Here is a 19,131-nt window from a genome sequence, read left to right on the forward strand (position 1 = left end):
ATGTGAGATGAAGTATTGACTAAGGGGGAGTGATACATATCACATGATGAAATAAGAAATAATAGCCAATGTGAAAAAAATGAATCATAAATAGAGTTCAGGTTCGAATTCCATAGAAAATATGCGTGGGATTGTCTATAATGCTAGAGAACTGAAACGCTCTCTCATGGTTTTTATCCATCTACCTCATTTTTTATGTTGTGAAACTTGAAAATTCACTCATTGAACGAGTAAACAATCGAATTGGAGTCGCTTGAATGGTACCAACGAATCAAGTACTAACTCCTATTTATTATTGTATTGAATTAACCGATCAACCTGCTTGCTATCGAACATTTTTCTTCGGTTTACAAAATGCAAAGAATTTCTACATATTTCACTTTATCATTATAATGAAAACAAATCCTACCCTTTCAGGTCTCGGGGTTTCCGCACTTGAAGAAAAAACCCTGGGGCGTGTCGGTCAAATCATTGGTCCGGTGCTAGATGTATCCTTTCCCCCGGGTAAGATGCCTAATATTTACAACGCTTTGGTAGTTAAGGGCCGAAATACTGACAGCGAGCTAATTAATGTCACTTGTGAGGTACAACAATTATTAGGAAATAATCGAGTGAGAGTTGTAGCTATGTGCTACAGATGGTCGGAAGAGAGGAATGGAGGTTATTGACACGAGAGCTGCTTTAAGTGTTCCAGTTGGTGGGGCTACTCTCGGACGAATTTTCAACGTTCTTGGAGAGCCTGTTGATAATTTAGGTCCTGTAGATACTCGCACAACATCTCCTATTCATAGATCCGCGCATGCCTTTATACAATTAGATACAAAATTATCTATTTTTGAAACAGGGATCAAAGTAGTTGATCTTTTAGCTCCTTATCGACATGGGGGGAAAATAGGACTATTCGGGGGAGCTGGAGTGGGTAAAACAGTCCTTATCATGGAATTGATCAACAACATCGCCAAATCTCATGGAGGCGTATCTGTATTTGGCGGAGTGGGTGAGCATACTCGTGAGAGGAATGATCTTTACATGGAAATGAAAGAGTCTGGAGTAATTAATGAACGAAATCTTGCAGAATCAAAAGTAGCTCTAGTCTATGGTCAGATGAATGAACCGCCGGGAGCTCGTATGAGAGTTGGTTTGACTTCCCTAACCATTATAGAATATTTCCGAGATGTTAATGAACAAGATGTCCTTCTATTTATCGACAATATTTTCCGATTTGTCCAAGCAGGATCCAAAGTATCTGCTTTATTAGGCAGAATGCCTTCTGTTGTGGGTTATCAACCTACCCTTAGTACAGAAATGGGTACTTTGCAAGAAATAATTACTTCTACCAAAGAGGGGTCTATAACTTCTATTCAAGAAGTTTATGTACATGTGGACGATTTGACCGACCCTGCCCCTGCCACAACATTTGCACATTTAGATGCTACTACCGTATTATCAAGAGGACTAGCTTCAAAAGGTATCTATCCAACAGTAGATCCTCTTAATAGTACGTCAACTACGTTCCAACCTCGCATCGTTGGTGAAGAACATTATGAAATTGCGCAAAGAGTTAAGAAAACTTCACAACGTTACAAAGAACTTCAGGATATTATATATATCCTTGGGTTGGACGAATTATCTGAAGAGGATCGTTTAACCGTAGCAAGAGCACGAAAAATTGAGTGTTTCTTATCACAACCCTTCTTCGTAGCATAAGTATTTACGGGCTATCCAGGGAAATATGTTGGTCTAGCAGAAACTATTAGGGGGTTTCAATTGATACTTTTCGGAGAATTAGATGGTCTTCCTGAGCAGGCCTTTTATTTGGTAAGTAACATCGATGAAGCTACCGCGAAGGCTGTGAACATAGAAGTGGAGAGCAAATTGAAGAAATGACCTTCAATCTTTGTGTACTAACCCCGAATCAAATTGTTTGAGATTCAGAAGTGAAAGAAATTATTTTATCTACTAATAGTGGCCAAATCGATGTATTACCAAATCACACCCATATTGCCACAATTGTAGATATAGGTATTTTGAGACTACGCCTTAATGACCAATAGTTAAAACTCGTTCTGATGGGTGGTTTTGCTAGAGTAGGAAATAATGAGATTACCATCTTAGTAAATGATGCGGAGATGGGTAGTGACATTGATCCACAAGAAGCTCAGAAAGCTCTTGAAATAGCTGAAGCTAACTTAAGTCGGGCTGAGGGCAAGAGACAAACAATTGAAGCGAATTTAGCCGTCAGACGAGCTAGGACGCGAGTAGAGTCTATGAATGAAATTTCATAAAAAATAGGTGCGCGCCAATAAAAAAGGAAATTCTTTTTATACACCATATTTTGGTTCTGCGGATTAAGTCGAATCAACTGTAATGGCATTTCTTATGCAACTAAAATAAAAGGGAGGGTGGGTAGAAAAACTTATTAGATACTAATTACTCAGGTATCTAATAAGTTCTACCTACTATTGGATTTGAACCAATGACTCCCGCCGTATGAAAGCAATACTCTAACCACTGGGTTAAGTAGGTCATTTATCATCACAAAGAGAAAGAAAGGGGCTTGTCATATCCATGAATTATATTGTTGTCAAAGTTGTGATGCAATTGAACTTTGATGTTGTGTAATAATACTATGACACTGCGTAACAATGATTGAGAGCTTTTGTTTTCTCATTGTTATGGCTACGGATTTCCAACAAAGATGATGCTACTCTTACAACCTTTGGAATCATTGGAGTACTTGGAAGTGAAGAAGATTTCGAGTAATGTTGAAGAACCAAGAGGATCATGCATGTGGAAGAGAAGCTGCAAAGTTTAATTATTTTGTATTCCATATGTATTGATAGTTTTGTCACTAAAATTGATAAAGGGGGAAATTGTTAGAGCACTGCTCGGTCGAACTCGCAAGCGTTGTTATCTCAAGCTTGTTTTTCAAGTTTAGTTGCCAAAACTATAAGTATTGATTTCTAGTATACTAATAGCTAAGTCTCGGACTAGGATAGAACGTGTAGTTGAGCTCTAGACTCCACGGTGTTCATCATGCAAAGACGAAGAACTACTCAAGGAACTGTTGGAACTTCATCGACAAAAACGTATGTGGAGACTTGAACTTATCTATCACTCAAAAATCTACTTTATCTCCTATCTTGAGACAAAAGTCGTATTGCTATATAGACTACGATTATACACATGTACTATTTCGAGCTGAGTTTATCTCGCTTATATATTTCTCGAAATATGTGTTAGTAAGCTTTCGCTTTGGCCAAGTTCATATTTACTAGTGACGAAAGTCATATTAGTTTCAATTACTTGAAAATCCCTTTGACGAAAAATAGTTTGTGAACAACAACTATATAACGTCCTCTAAGAATGTTTCAATAATTGAAATGAGAGTTTAAAATACATAACCATGGTTGGATATAAACATTGTGACACAACTCATATATGTGTAAGTCCAATATCCTGGAACCAAAGTATGCGTACTTTGCTGCTCAGGATAACCGGAACTAAAGTCCGCGTACCAGTACGGGTACTTCCGGAAGTTCACATCCCGTGAATTTCTTCTGGAGTTTGTGAACTGAAAACAAACTTAATCCGGGTACTTAAGTCCGCGTACCAGTATGCGTACTTAAGTAGGTTATTTTTTAAAAAACAGTTTAATTCGTGAACTAAGACATTTATATTTTAAGGAATGTAATCTTTGCAAACCGTGGCTATAATGTTCATGAATCGATTCGAGTGAATCAAAACAGATTTTGTTCGATTGTGTCTTGTATAAGTCTATGAGATCTAAGAAATTGAAAAACTCTCTAACTAGTTCATTTGAGTCATTTGAACTAGTTTTGGTAAAGAAGAATAAGGTTGATATGAAAGTGCTCATATGGCTAACCTATGGTTAACTACCGTTGAACCAACGATTTGTACACGTTTAGGTACGGTTACTCAAACCTAAATGAAGTTACATTTCATGTGTGTATAACAAGCTAAGATTTGATCTAACGGTTGAAAGATATTAGCTTGAATCTAATCAGGTTTTCATCTAACGGTGGATAATGAATGCTTTGTTACCAAGGTAGTCATCTAACGGTGTTTTCAAAGTTGTTGTAGTAAGATGATTCGTTTACTCAGATTTGTTGAGAATTTGTTTTAAGACTTAATAAAGAAAATAAGGAAAAAATGCACACAATTTGTCACAAGATGAAGAGACGCTGAGACGCGGGATTCCACTACTTTTCATATTGTTATGGTTCAGTCATTAACTCTAGACAATATAGCTCAAACAAAAGAAGTTGTGACTCTAGTTATTTGCCAAAAATAGATTTCGCAAAATATTATTTGTAAGTTAAAAGCATGACACATCTAAAGCATTTAGAACTAAGCATGCGGCATCTAACAAAATAACAAATAATTAATATAAATCATAAAGCAAAAAATCAATGCAAATAGTCAATAAAAGAATTAATTCATTTACCACAATCATGAAAAGTTGCTTCCTCCGTCGTCCCAGTGATGGGTTTAGCTCCACATGGTGAAAACACACTCAGAATAATTTTTCATTGCTCAGAAGTGCTTACAAGAGGTGAAAATATTATAAAACAGAAAAAATCTCTGCACCTTTCTATTATACGCTCTGTTTCTTCCCCTAACTCTCCATTCCCTTTTGTGTGTCCCCCATCACCTATTTATACCCAACAGATGGATATCTCTCGAGTTAATACTCACATCTTCTGACGATTAATAAAGTATCTCCCAAGTATTTTCTCTTTATTTTTACACGTAGAAGAGTTGTCAAAATCTTTCAGGACTTCCCTAAACTGATAGATACGAATCCCAGGGGATTTTATATTCCCATATACTGCATTAACTTGCAGATAACAACAAATCTTCGAGATATTATTCTTTCCCTGTTGACTCAAATATACACGAAAATCTTCTATTTTATCGATCCAAAACCAGTCAGCAATCCTACTTCGGTGTGTCAAATCATTCCCAATCAATACTGTTGAAAATCTCAGACAAAAATCTCCACAAGATTGCGATAGTATTTCCACCTCCTCTGTTCTATAAAAGGAAATAAATTTTCCCTTGTTTTACTCTTCAAAACCATATACCAATCCTGTTTTACCGAAACAGGATACATCAAGTCCAAATCCTTTGAGAATCTCCAACAGAACTCGTTAAAATCTTCCCCAGAAATATCACTGCTGCTGTATATTTATTTCCGCCAAAATTTCATTTTTAAACCGTGAAGAAGAAGTACCCCCTATCCAAAATATGGGCGCCTTTAACAGCTGGGGCGCCTGGGGGTTCCCTAATCCAAAGTGAGGGTGCCTTTTAACACTTTTCTGGGGTGCCTTTAGTAATTTTCTCTGGGGGGTCCAAATAGCACTTTTCGAGCACTTTTTCCACACAAATGTATTTCTCCAAAAACACCTATCCAAACACAAAAGCACCATAATTAGTACAATATCGAGCACTGACAATACAGATCATTGAGAACAAAATAGACACATAAATGCGTCTATCAAATACCCCCAAACTTATTATTTGCTAGTCTCGAGCAAATTAAAAGAATAAAACCGAGTTAATATCGGGTGGGTTTATCAGAGGTGTACCCACGAAAACCATGACTTCTAATAGGTCACAAGTATCTAAAGAGCTATGAGGACATACATATTATCAACCTATATCCAAGTAACTAGAATGCCAGAGAAATTAAAGGTGTCAGCTCTAAAGCTGACTGAAGAAAAGGGAAGAGACATCCGCACCACTGCTAGATAAAGAGATATCCGCTACACAGATAGATAAATATTGTAAGATGCGTCCGCTGCTTTACAACTGGATAAGATTAGGAGAGAGATAAAAATGAGAGGGACATCTTCTACATAGCTGGACTAATTACGTGTGATGAGTTAAACCAGTGCTAGAAAGATCTTGTGCCAGATTGAAAGCAGACTAACAAAGCAACCAAAATGCATCTTTCTTCGACTCTCTCACAGTGCTCAGTAGAAATAACGTCTTCTTCGGTCTTCAATTGTTGATGATAAACTCTCGAACCTCATAGAACCTTGACAATTAACTCTTCTCTTCGATATCTTGCTTGAATTATAAATTTCTTCTTCCCTATGGCCTTATTGAACAAAAAGAACGTAATGATGTTTCATTTTTCATTTTTTTTTTGACAAAAAAAATTACAAGATAAAAATTAACATGGCCATGAGAGAAGGACTTTAAAACTTGGATTTTCACAACTTGTGATGTCTTGTATCATGAATTCCAACAACTTATATCATTTGCTCTTATAACTTTTGAGTCTTCAATTTTGACTTTTGAATTATTCTTTTCTATTTTCGCTTCTAAACCTTAAACGTCTTCAACTTTCTTCATAGATTTTGATGTCACTCCTCTTGTTGATGATGATAAGTTTCTACCGAGAGAGAGTCGTAATCCAGTAACTACGACTACATTGTGAGGTTGCTTTGTCTTTCTGGCATTTCCTGACCTACTTGCCTTTCCATCATGGATGGTTAGGTCCATCACGGTTACCCTCTAAAAAGAACAAGTTCTCTCCTGAATTTCAAAGATCTCAATGTCTTTTTCTCTAATGTCTCAATAAGTTGTTATCCCTAGCATTCCAATTTCTATCTTTTCGGTGAGAAACAGTATGTAAAATTAGCTAACCGGATACCATATGACGCTAGAAGTTTCAAAAATGCAACTAAAAAGTTTCTCCCATACCCCCAAACTTAAATCTAACATTGTCCTCAATGTTCTAAAGATAAAATTAAAAGCATATGAACAAGGAGAAACTGTTACCATTTGAAGCAAAAGGGTTAAGGAAATATATTACCGTGTTGCATGAGATTGGGTTACCTCCCAAGAAGTGCTAATTTTAAAGTCTTCAGCCAGACATCGGAAGGAATTAGTCACCTCATAGAATCATATAGAAGTAGCCGGAATAATTGTGGGTCATCTGGATCAAAAAGTGCTAACCACAAGAAGAGGAAACTGCAACAGACCAAGAAGATACCGAACATACCCTTATTTAACTTTTTGTTTAAGACAACTATCTCTAGTTGTGGCTCAGGTTCAGGCTCTATAAAAGGGTCTAAATAAAATGCTTTCATAGGCTGGACTTCCTCAAAAGAAGGATTCTTAAGATCAGGTTGTAGAGTCTGGAAATACTCAAGGAAGAACTTAGAAGCACATAACAATAACCTGAACAACTGCGGATCCTTAAAGTTAATTAGACTTGACCCACAAAACTGAACCACAATGAAAGAGTTGGTCTTCCTTAAGAAATGTGTTGACCCTATTCTCCTAAAGTAATTAGGTTTAGTCTCAAAACTTAATAACCGACACATCTTAAAATCAAATGTTCCCACAATTGGAAGAAAATTTGTTGGTAGGAAAACAAAGTCAATCTTGGTATCATAGCCTGGGTCAACCACATCAACCAGAGGATGGATTTCCAACAACTGAGCTTCTCTTTGGACATCATTAGGTTCAGGAAAAAGTATACGAAGATAATCTTGTAAGATGGTTGAGGCACAAATGTCAAGTCCTACACGAGGGAACTTTTTAAGAGTTAAAGCACACGGAGAATGATAATCACCCCCAAACTTAGAGTTTTCTGTGTCTCTAGAAAGACTGGTCACAACTTACCTAATTTCTAGGTCATCGGATTCCCTAAAATGGTCAATTGATTCTTCTAAGTCGGGTTCATCCTCACTCATTTCTACGAGTTCATTTTCTTTTTCTAAGTCTAATGTTTCTAAATTTCTAGACTCTAAAACAATATTCTCAGAATAAAGTCGTTCCTCAAAACTATCATCGGCTTCGTAGACAGGAAATACTACATCATCTAAAACGGGGGTATCTCTAGTCAAATCCTCGTCCTTTTGAATAGGTGAATAATTATACAAATTATTTGGATTTGAACTAGAAATAATATTATCATCGTAAAGCTTAATTGGAGTAACAAATTCCTGATCACTATGCCTACATATTTCATGTTCTTCATCGATATTATCCTCATCATAATCATCATTATAATTACACTAAAATGATTGAACCTCATCAAAACAAGTAGTGTTACCAATTCTAACCTCGTCATCTTGATTATGAAAATAACTATCCTCATTTTTAAGGGTATTATTGGAAACACTATATTGGAAAGTAAGATTATTTCGAGCAAGTCTTTCGTTCGTCTCAGCCATCAGCTTGAGGGATTCCTCTATAGAAAGTTCTCTTTCGTCAAAAACTAAGTTATTCATTTCTGCTAACTTACGTGTCGACTCAGCTAATTTACGTGTTGATTCTAGTAAAGAGGAATTATCAGAAGGATCATAAAAAGGACTACTTTTCAATAGTTTCATTGCATCCTCCAAAGACGAGGTACTAGTGCTATAGTCTTCTTGCTCGTATGACCGGTGCGCATGTGGATAGTAATTGGGCTCACCGTGGTATAACCCATAAGCTTCAAAAGTTTCGCGTTCCCAATCACTATTCACACTATGATCATAAAAAGGATAATGTCCAGGCTGCTCAGTCGGATACTCATTGTATTGGTTATTATAATACCAGTTCGACATCCTAACTGCAAGGGAATTCTAAACAAACACAAAGAAGGCTGACTCGACCACAACAAGCCTATTTTATCTAGCAAACAAAAAGCTTGATGTTCCACTTAAATTGTTTCTAGACCAGCTTCTATTCTTTCGAAAAGGAATTCGTTACAATCTGAGCAAACCTCTCTGGAATCAATCCGAGTCAAAGTAAGCTGAATAGAGGCGAGGGAAGCTGCGTGGAGCTTTGATACCCAAGGCCTCACCGCATTACAAGGCGGCGCAGTCACGCATTCAACTCACAGAAACCATCATGAACTTCGAAGTATGCTTAAAAGAGTAACCAATATTTCTCGAATGACTTTCCTACTAAGCTCGTTAACCTATAGGCCTCGTTCGATTCCAAATTTTAAAGCTTAGGTTCGCGTTTGGTTTCGTTTTCCTAAGGCGGGCAAGAAGAGAACGGTGATGAAATCTGAACCCTTATCTTGTGTGGCCAGGCCTTTCCCTTTACTAGGAAATTAAAACAGCCGTATTCGATTCCTCAACATATATGCATAAAAAATCATCCAGTAAACCCGCTAACAGGAGATTCGCGGGTGTTTAGAATTCTTACATCCCGTTCCAGACGGGGGATGAACCGTTGAAGTCGACTCGGGCCACGACTCCTATGTCATGTACGAACCCGAGGAGCCGAGGCGATATCGTAATCGCCGTCCTTCTCTGTGCAGTTTATTTAAAACTACCCTTCCGTAGGGTTTTAAAAAAATAATGTCCAAATGTCCAAAAAATAAAAATGTCCAAAAATTAAAAAGTCCAAAAATAAAAATAAGAATTACAAAAACAAAATCTTATATACATTTTCTAAAAATAAAATAAAAATAAATTAATTGTATACAAAATCTTCTTCTTTACTTCTTTTGGATCCCTTCTTTGTTTCCTTCTTTAGCTTCGCTTTTCTTTTCAACACTTTTTCTTTTTCTTTAGCTTAGCTCCAAACCCGAAAGAAAATAAGAAATACCAAAACGCATAAAAAAGAACAAAAATAATAAAAAGAAAACCTAAAAACAAATTTATAAACAAATCCGCGTAGGTGGCGCCAAAAATTGGTGTGGTTTTTCAAAGTTGTTGTAGTAAGATGATTCGTTCACTCAGATTTGTTGAGAATTTGTTTTAAGACTTAATAAAGAAAATAAGGAAAAATATATACACACAATTTGTCACAAGATGAAGAGACGCTGAGACGCGGGATTCCACTACTTTTCATATTGTTATGGTTCAGTCATTAACTCTAGACAATATAGCTCAAACAAAAGAAGTTGTGACTCTACTTCTTTGCCAAAAATAGATTTCGTAAAATATTATTTGTAAGTTAAAAGCATGACGCATCTAAGGCATTTAGAACTAAGCATGCGGCATCTAACAAAATAACAAATAATTAATAGAAATCATAAAGCAAAAAATCAATGCAAATAGTCAATAAAAGAATTAATTCATTTACCACAATCATGAATAGTTGCTTCCTCCGTCGTCCCAGTGATGGGGTTTAGCTCCACATGGTGAAAACACACTCAAAATAATTTTTCATTGCTCAGAAGTGCTTACAAGAGGTGAAAATATTATAAAACAGAAAAACTCTCTGCACCTTTCTACTATACGCTCTGTTTCTTCCCCTAACTCTCCATTCCCTTTTGTGTGTCCACCATCACCTATTTACACCCAACAGATGGATATCTCTCGAGTTAATACTCACATATTCTGACGATTCATAAAGTATCTCCCAAGTATTTTCTCTTTATTTTCACACGTAGAAGAGCTGTCAAAATCTTTCAGAACTTCCGTAAACTGATAGATACGAATCCCAGGGAATTTTATATTCCCATATACTGCATTAACTTGCAGATAACATCAAATATTCGAGATATTATTCTTTCCATGTTGACTCAAATATACACGAAAATCTTCTATTTTTCGATCAAAAACCGGTCAGCAATCCTACTTCGGTGTGTCAAATCATTCCCAATCAATATGTTGAAAATCTCAGACAAAAATCTCCACAAGATTTCGATAGTATTTCCACCTCCTCTGTTCTATAAAAGGAAAGAAATTTTCCCTTGTTTTACTCTTCAAAACCATATACCAATCCTGTTTTACCGAAACAGGATACATCAAGTCCAAATCCTTTGAGAATCTCCAACAGAACTCGTTAAAATCTTCCCCAGAAATATCGATGCTGTTGTATATTTCTTTCCGCCAAAATTTCATTTTTAAACCGTGAAGAAGAAGTGCCCCCTATCCAAAATATGGGCGCCTTTAACAGCTGGGGCGCCTGGGGGTGCCCTAATCCAAAGTGAGGGTGTCTTTTAACACTTTTCTGGGGTGCCTTTAGTAATTTTCTCCGGGGGTCCAAATAGCACTTTTCGAGCACTTTTTCCACACAAATGTATTTCTCCAGAAACACCTATACAAACACAAAAGCACCCTAATTAGTACAATATCGAGCACTAACAATACAGAACATTGAGAACAAAATAGACACATAAATGCGTCTATCAGTAGTCACAAACTCTTTTTCTCATCGTTTGTGATTCCACAATATCTTGTTTCGCTAGTCGATTATGATTATTGTGAGGTGATTGATAACTCTAGGATGTTTGGTAATCTTTCTTTATAATAAGGCACCCCCAAAATGTCACATGTCGTCATCATAATAAATCTTGATTTTGGTGAAGCCAACTCATCACTAGAATTTCATGTCATCGCTATTTGATTGGTCGAATCTATACATAATCCAGTAGGAAACCCAACAGTCACAATCGCTTATTAAAGAGACACATTTCACAAATAACACGTCTCTTTGTAACCTCCCTTTTTCAAATTGAAAAGGTTCAGAAAATAGTTGTGGGAGTAAAGACACCTTTTCACGCAGTAATTTTGCTACGACACAACCATTCACCGTCATTAGTTTTCTGATTACAGTAACATTTTTCCTTAACCAACAGACACAACTATTCACCATCAGTAGTTTTTCGATTACAAAAACATTTCACTACTAAGAATCCTAAAAATTGGGATGAGAGTTTACCATATCTACAGTTTGCTTTCAATAGATCAGTTCACGGTTCTTCGGTAAAATCTCCTTTCGAGAAGTGCTATGGTTACTTACCACCTAGCCCTTTCGATGTAGTATTTTCTAGTGACATCTTAATGCAGGGGGGGGTAGGAAAGGAAGTGAACAACAAAATGCACAAAAGTTCTTGGAGAAGATATCTCAGATTTATACGACTGTCGAAGCACAATTAAAGAAGTCACAAGCCAAATACAAAGAAAAACATGACAAGCATCTTGTGCCTTGTAATTTCGGTGTTGGTGACTTGGTATGGTTAAAATTAGGTAAGAAACAACTGAAGGGGGAAGGTGAGAAGTTGAAGCCATTGAGGTATCGAAGACATTGAGGTATCGACCATTTCGTATTCTCGATCAGATTGGTGGAAATTTCTTTCATCTGGATTTACCACCTTATCTAGGAATATACTCGGTTATAAATGCCGAATACTTGAAGTTGTTTGAACCACCATTACTTGATGATGACGGCGACGACACTATGATCTTACCACGAGTAGAAGACTTATGGTTTGATAGAGATGAAACACTCAAGGAAAGCTGCATATTGGAGCGAAAAGTGACTAAAACACGGCAAGGAGAGAAAGAATCTTTTTTAATTGGATGTAAAGGTCAAGTTCCTAGCAAGGCCAAGTGGTTTAACAAGGAAAAAGGGACTCCCGAGTTCCCTGACCTTCATTTTTAACTCTCACAGGAGCTCAAGTTCTTAAAAGGGGAACCCATGATACAGGTGTATCCGTACTCCTTTAGGGAACTTAGTTAACCTAAAGCTAAGTTGAGGGAAGAATCCTGGCAGGAATCTTTGTTTAGGAAATAGATTCCTAATAGAAGTCTTTGGTCGGCTGAGTACGATGAAGGCTATAAATAGAGGCTTTGGCTAATAGCTAAGGACAAATACCATATACAAAAACCTAAAGAAAGCTGGTGGAGAATAATCAAAACTAGCTTAGCAAACAGTTTAAAGTTGACCTACTGTTTAGAGAGATTGTGAGTGTAACAAAGAGAGAATAGTAATCGTTTTCTTGTTCATAATCTAGAGAAGATATTTTTCTTCGAACTACTACCTTATGTTCTGTTTTCTAAGTTTCTCGTCTATTATTATTATGAATTCCGCCTTTATAGTAATAGATACCAAGGTATAAAGATCATACATATGAATTAACAATCCCACATCTACAGTTTTGGCGTTGCCTTGCTTGAACTGATTTCAGGGCGTGACTAGTCTCACTGATTAAGTGAGCTGTTTAGTTGGTTATTTACATACATTTACATGCTCAACAGATGTTGTCCTTTGGATTGAGAAAAGACCAGCTTATTGGATCCTTATATGTCTACTATCAAGGTTCCTAAAGGAGTTATCTCAGCCATAGATAAACTTAAACGCCATTTTCTCTGGACGGGCAGAGAGGGTAACCACAGAATGCATGCAATAGGCTGGGATAAGGTGTGTAAACCCATTGAAGATGGTTGATTAGGCATTAGGAATTTAGAATTCCACAATTTGTCTTTTCTAGCTAAAACAGCATGGAAGGTAATAATGTATCCGGATTCGATTACTAGCCAACTGTTTAAAGCTAAATATGCTGCAAATTATAATTTATGGGAGGTTTCACCGACCTCTAAGAGATCTTGGTGTTGGAAGAGCATTATTAGAGGTAGAGAAATTGTTTAAGTTGGTTTAAAATGGTGTGTAGGTAATGGAGAATCCATTAATGTTTGGGATGATTCATGGGTCAGCCGAATCCCCTTAAAAGATCTTGATGACAAATGACTACTCTCATCTACAAGATCTTAAAGTTTCCGATCTTATCATCCCTCTTACTGGTACTTGGAATTTATCCATTTTGTATGATACAATAGCACATGAATTAGCTATCCCCATTGGTTTTCAAAACAATATACCTGATAAGTTAGTGTGGGCTGCTGATAAGGATGGTGCAGTTTCCATTAAGAGTGTTTATCAGTTTCTATAGGAAGAGAATGGTAACAGGGATTCAGGATGCCGCAAGTGGAGAGGCTTTGGTCTTTACACTGTCCTCCTCATGTTAAACATTTTTTACGGTTACTTGGGTATCAAAAAATTCTCGTTAGAGAAAATTTATGCAAGAGAGGGGTTCCTATCTCTGAATTATGTACTTTATGCAATTCTGCCACAGAATCCATCAACCATCTCTTCCTCCAATGCCGTCTCTTGGCTCCTGAGTTTGGGATCTGTTATCGTCACAATGGAACCTGCTGGGATATATGTTTTTAAAAATATTAATTAATTTCCAAATTTTTATTCTCTCAATTAAATGACTTTAAATGTGACCATTTCCCTTAAAGAGTGAATTTATTTTGTTTTAATACCAAAAACAGTTTTTTATTGAGTGAGTTAATTAAGCTAATTAACATCCTAATAATGTCTTTCATTTACTCACATTTATCTCCTTGGCTTTTAAGCAAAAATCATAATTTTTTTTATAAAAAGGATTAGGAGAATTTTAGAAGACTTTTCTAATGAGTGAGTTTTCTAATTTGTTTCATGAGTTTAAAATCAAATGAATGTCTTGTGAGAAAGAAAAATAAGCGTGTGATCATCCTTGGTTTTTCTAAAGAGTTCTGAGCAAGAATGAAGTTTAGAAGTTTCACATCCTCTCATCGTGCAAGAGTGATTGTGTAAGAGATTGAATTCGACTATTTTATCCTGGGGACGACGCGACATTGAAGAACTGCTTGCACAATCTTGAGCAGAGCCGCAAAACGTCTTAAAGAAAGCGACCTAGTCCGCGACTCAGCCATACTAATTGTTTCTTGTTTGATTTTTATTTTTTGTGCAGGCATAATTCAGCAATTGTTCCAACAATTTTAAGACGATCTATTTTGCCACGGAAATAAAAATGAAAACTATTGCTGAAACGCGATAAGTGAAAATTCACTTACTTGAGCAAGTTTTTATTTTCCAATGAAATAAAAATTACGGGAGACTAATCGATGTGAGGAGCAATGGGGTTGTTGATTTCTTTGTTGGTGCGCAAAGAATGTACAATGGCTTATAACCAATTGAGCTTTAAAAGCAATTGAGGTATGTTTGATGAACTATTTGTAGTTATTGTAGTGATCAAATAATAATATTCTAAATTGAGTAAATTTATTTTTCAATCTTAGAATAAATTTTAGGGAAACAAGATATTGAGAATTATTGTATATGACAATAAACATGTGACTCATGTAAGTTTGGAACTTATGAGATGGAATTTTATACGAACCAAAAACCGAAATAATTAGAAACCTAGTCAAAACAAATGTGAATATCAACTCTCACCAAGAAATGAACAAACTATTGTTTATGAATTTATTTGTTATTCTTGCACGACATTGCAAGGATATCAAATGTTATTAACAACGCTTTTCAAGCTTAGTTAATGTGAACTATGAATACGGTGAGAGGTTGATATAGATTGGTGTTTTACACCATATTTGTTTTGATAGGTTATGATTCGAAAGTTGAACCAAATCGTTTTGAAAGAAAGTGGCGTTGAGATATACGTACTCACATCACTAGGATTTTCGGTATTGGTATAGCTTAAAAATTTACTTTGGGTAGAACAATCCTGTTAAATATGTATCTAGTTTCCAATATGTTCATCTTGTTAGTAACAAGATATTCATATCTTGTCATAAACAAAAGTGAGATAAGAAATTTGTTGAATTTGATCATTGCACTACTACACATGATATGTTATCGATAAAATGTTTGAGCATAAAATTGCAATTTTATCATAACATAAATTGAATTTTGAATATTTGAAATATTGAGATTTTGTCATGCTTTTTAAGAAATCAATGAGTTGGTGATGAATATGAGCATGTTATATTTTCTTACGAACTTGGTGAGTTTTTGAGTAACATGTATGTAATCTTACCTAACTCATAAAAGCATGTACAATTTGAAATCTTATGCAACTTGCAATGTTTATTGGATGAAATAAAATATTTGAGAATTTTATAAAGATGCTTCGAGTAATTTTTCTTGATATCAAATATGATTTTTGAGTAGTGAATATTAAGCAATGTTGCTTTCAATAAAATTGTTAGAATTTTTCTCTATATTGTGCAAAACATTTTGGGTTTAGATCATTGGTTTATTAGTTTTTCACAATTTTTGGATATTGTTTTAAAATTCTTGTTTGAGTCAAAAATAGTGGGGGTTCCAAATCCTATACTTTAACACATTTGATTTAAATTAGAGGAACTCGAAAAATGAAGGTGACAAGTAATTCACTAAGAATGAACCTAGAAAAGCATATATAGTGAGACTAAATTTTAGTCATGAATATTTTGTTGCTTATAATTTGAAAGATATATAACTTCTTATAGAGAGTAACTTTGTTCTTCAAACTATTAAATCTTTGGCAAAAAGTTTTTATGAGCCTATTGTTTTTAGACAGGCAAACAGAAAATTGTTGACTCTTGCATTGATGTGACTAAATAACTTACATGCTTGTTTTGTTGATGTTGTTTCTACAATGTATGATTTGTTATAGTCATAAGTAGAAATATATACTTTTGTGTAAGTTAAGGATGAGAATCTATGTAAATCAAGCATGGAAAACTGTGTAGTTTCTACAATAAAAGAAATCATATAAGTTAGATAAGTTACCCTTTATATTCTGAAAAACAACTTTAAAACAATTTATAAAATAAAAATTGTTTACTTGATTCATTCGAATGATTTCAGAATTGATGAAAGTGAAATGCACAATACTCTTTGTTTTGTATGCATAAGTGATTTTTTGAATTTTTATTCTAACTTATAGGATGAAAAATGAAATTGAGAACATGCTTATTTTGCTATTTGACATGAAATACTTGAGTGAATATGGTGTATATTTTTGAAATGAATTTTTCTTTCTTTGGATCATTTTCATTTCAATGAAAATAAATTTTTTAAAAGAAACATAAATATATATAGTCTGACTGTAAATAAGTTTTCACTCATTTGGTTTAGTGCTAATGCTTTTGAGACTGTGTGTGATTGCACTAGACATGAGTATGGCAGCTCAGTATGCTTCTTTGCTACGTGATTGACTATATATATATAAGTAATTTTTGTAGTGGGGGTGTAATATATTGTTTCCATAGTGGGGGTTTTATATTCAGATTTGCCAATATTAGTATGTAAAATTGGTAAAATATTGAGAAGGTTATGAGGTGTTTCAAACACATCATACGCCTAGAAATACACTATCTAAATGGTTACCGCAATCCTTTAAGGATACTGCGAAGCTGATTGGACATCCTTTCAGTTGAATCCTTTAAGGGATGGAGAGATTCGATCCTCTAATAGATAGAAGAACATACATATTAATTCAATGTGATAGTACCGCGGTTATTGCATGAATTGAGAATGTAACGACAACTATAAGAGTTGATTTTGTGAGAATATGGAATATATAGTGTCTGAAACGATTTTCCATTAATCCTTTGACGAAAAGATTGATAAGAAGATGTGAATACATCTTAGGGATGAGGTTGATGCCCATTGAGATTGAGTCATCTATGATGGATACCCAACCTAGAAATAGGTTCAAAGGGACTAGACGAAGTCATAAGTGATATGGAGATGCGAGAATCATGCTTTTGAAGAATTCATCCCACGGCGTGACATCCTGAAACGAGTAAAGGTTGAGTTTAATTTTTAATTTTAAAATTTTAAACTCTTAACGATGTTTGTATCTCTATTTAGAGTGGGATACTTTCAGGAGTATTCTTGATAAACTCACCTATGTGAATGTGAAAGTGTGGTCGCTTTCTATGAGAATATGAGCAGTTCTCTAGATCATTCATTAAATTGGGATACAAGCACACGGCCATAATGTGATGGCTTTAGACTGTACACTAGCGTAGTCGTGTGTGTTAAGTAATCTTTTATCTCCTAGAGTTCAAGACTTATGTTCACTCTATGGTCAGATTATAAGAGAGCCTATTAACACTACGTAAAGGTTCAAGTCGCGAGACACCTTTGCTTATGCACAACTCTGTATGTTCTTGCTCAATATTTTGAAAAAATACAAGTGGGGGGATTGTTTGGGATATATGTTTTTAAAAATATTAATTAATTTCCAAATTTTTATTCTCTCAATTAAATGACTTTAAATGTGAACATTATTCTTTCCCTTAAAGAGTGAATATATTTTGTTTTAATACCAAAAACAGTTTTTTATTGAGTGAGTTAATTAAGCTAATTAACATCCTAATAATGTCTTTCATTTACTCACATTTATCTCCTTGGCTTTTAAGCAAAAATCAGAATTTTTTTATAAAAAGGATTAGGAGAATTTTAGAAGACTTTTCTAATGAGTGAGTTTTCTAATTTGTTTCATGAGTTTAAAATCAAATGAACGTCTTGTGAGAAAGAAAAACAAGCGTGTGATCATCCTTGGTTTTTCTAAAGAGTTCTGAGCAAGAATGAAGTGTAGAAGTTTCACATCCTCTCATCGTGCAAGAGTGATTGTGTAAGAGATTGAATTCGACTATTTTATCCTGGGGACGACGCGACATTGAAGAACTGCTTGCATAATCTTGGGCAGAGCTGCGAAACGTCTTAAAGAAAGCGACCTAGTTCGCGACTCAGCCATACTAATTGTTTCTTGATTGATTTTTATTTTTTGTGCAGGCATAATTCGGCAATTGTTCTAACAGAACCTCATTGTTACAAGATCGAATATGGATCTGGACTGGATTCTCTCTTTTTGCAGGATATCTCCGATGCAGTTGCATCATTTAAAAAGTGTCTTCATTCCTATTTTACTTTGGGGAATATGGATTATTAGCAATGCAGTAGTGCTTCAATCTCAGAGTTTCCGATGTGAAGTGGTGGTTCAAAAGGGTTATAGGAAGACCACAAAGTATATAGCCACCTTAGTTCCTTCGTGTTCTGCGAATTCTCATTCCGTGGTTAAACACATTGAATGGTCCTACCCACCTGCAGGCTATCACAAATTGATTACAGATGGTGCAGCTAATGAGTTTCTTGATGCAGGTATTGGGGGTGTTATCCGAGATGATGCGGGGAAGTTTATTGCAGCCTTTGCAGAATACATATACAAAAATGGCAGCGCTATTCGCCAAGGGTTACAAATTGCAGAAGCACTAAACATACAAAAGATGGAAGTAGCTAGTGACTCTGTCTATATTACTAATCTGTGTAATCAGGAAGGTGCAGTTCCATGGTATTTTGCTAATATCCTGAATGATATTTTGCACTTAGCTAAGAATTGTCGGGACATCTCGTTTTTGCATAATTACAGAGAGGCAAATTTTGTGACCGATGCCTTAGCCAAAAAAGCTGTCAGTGATAGGATAGTTACTACTTGGATAACCACTACTACTTATTTTCTGTGTAATCTTTTGGATGATGATCTCAGAGGGATGGCCTTCCCTTGTTATATAAGGCCGTGTA

This window comes from Papaver somniferum, unplaced genomic scaffold, assembly GCF_003573695.1.
Source record: "Papaver somniferum cultivar HN1 unplaced genomic scaffold, ASM357369v1 unplaced-scaffold_135, whole genome shotgun sequence".
Lineage (NCBI taxonomy): Eukaryota > Viridiplantae > Streptophyta > Magnoliopsida > Ranunculales > Papaveraceae > Papaver > Papaver somniferum.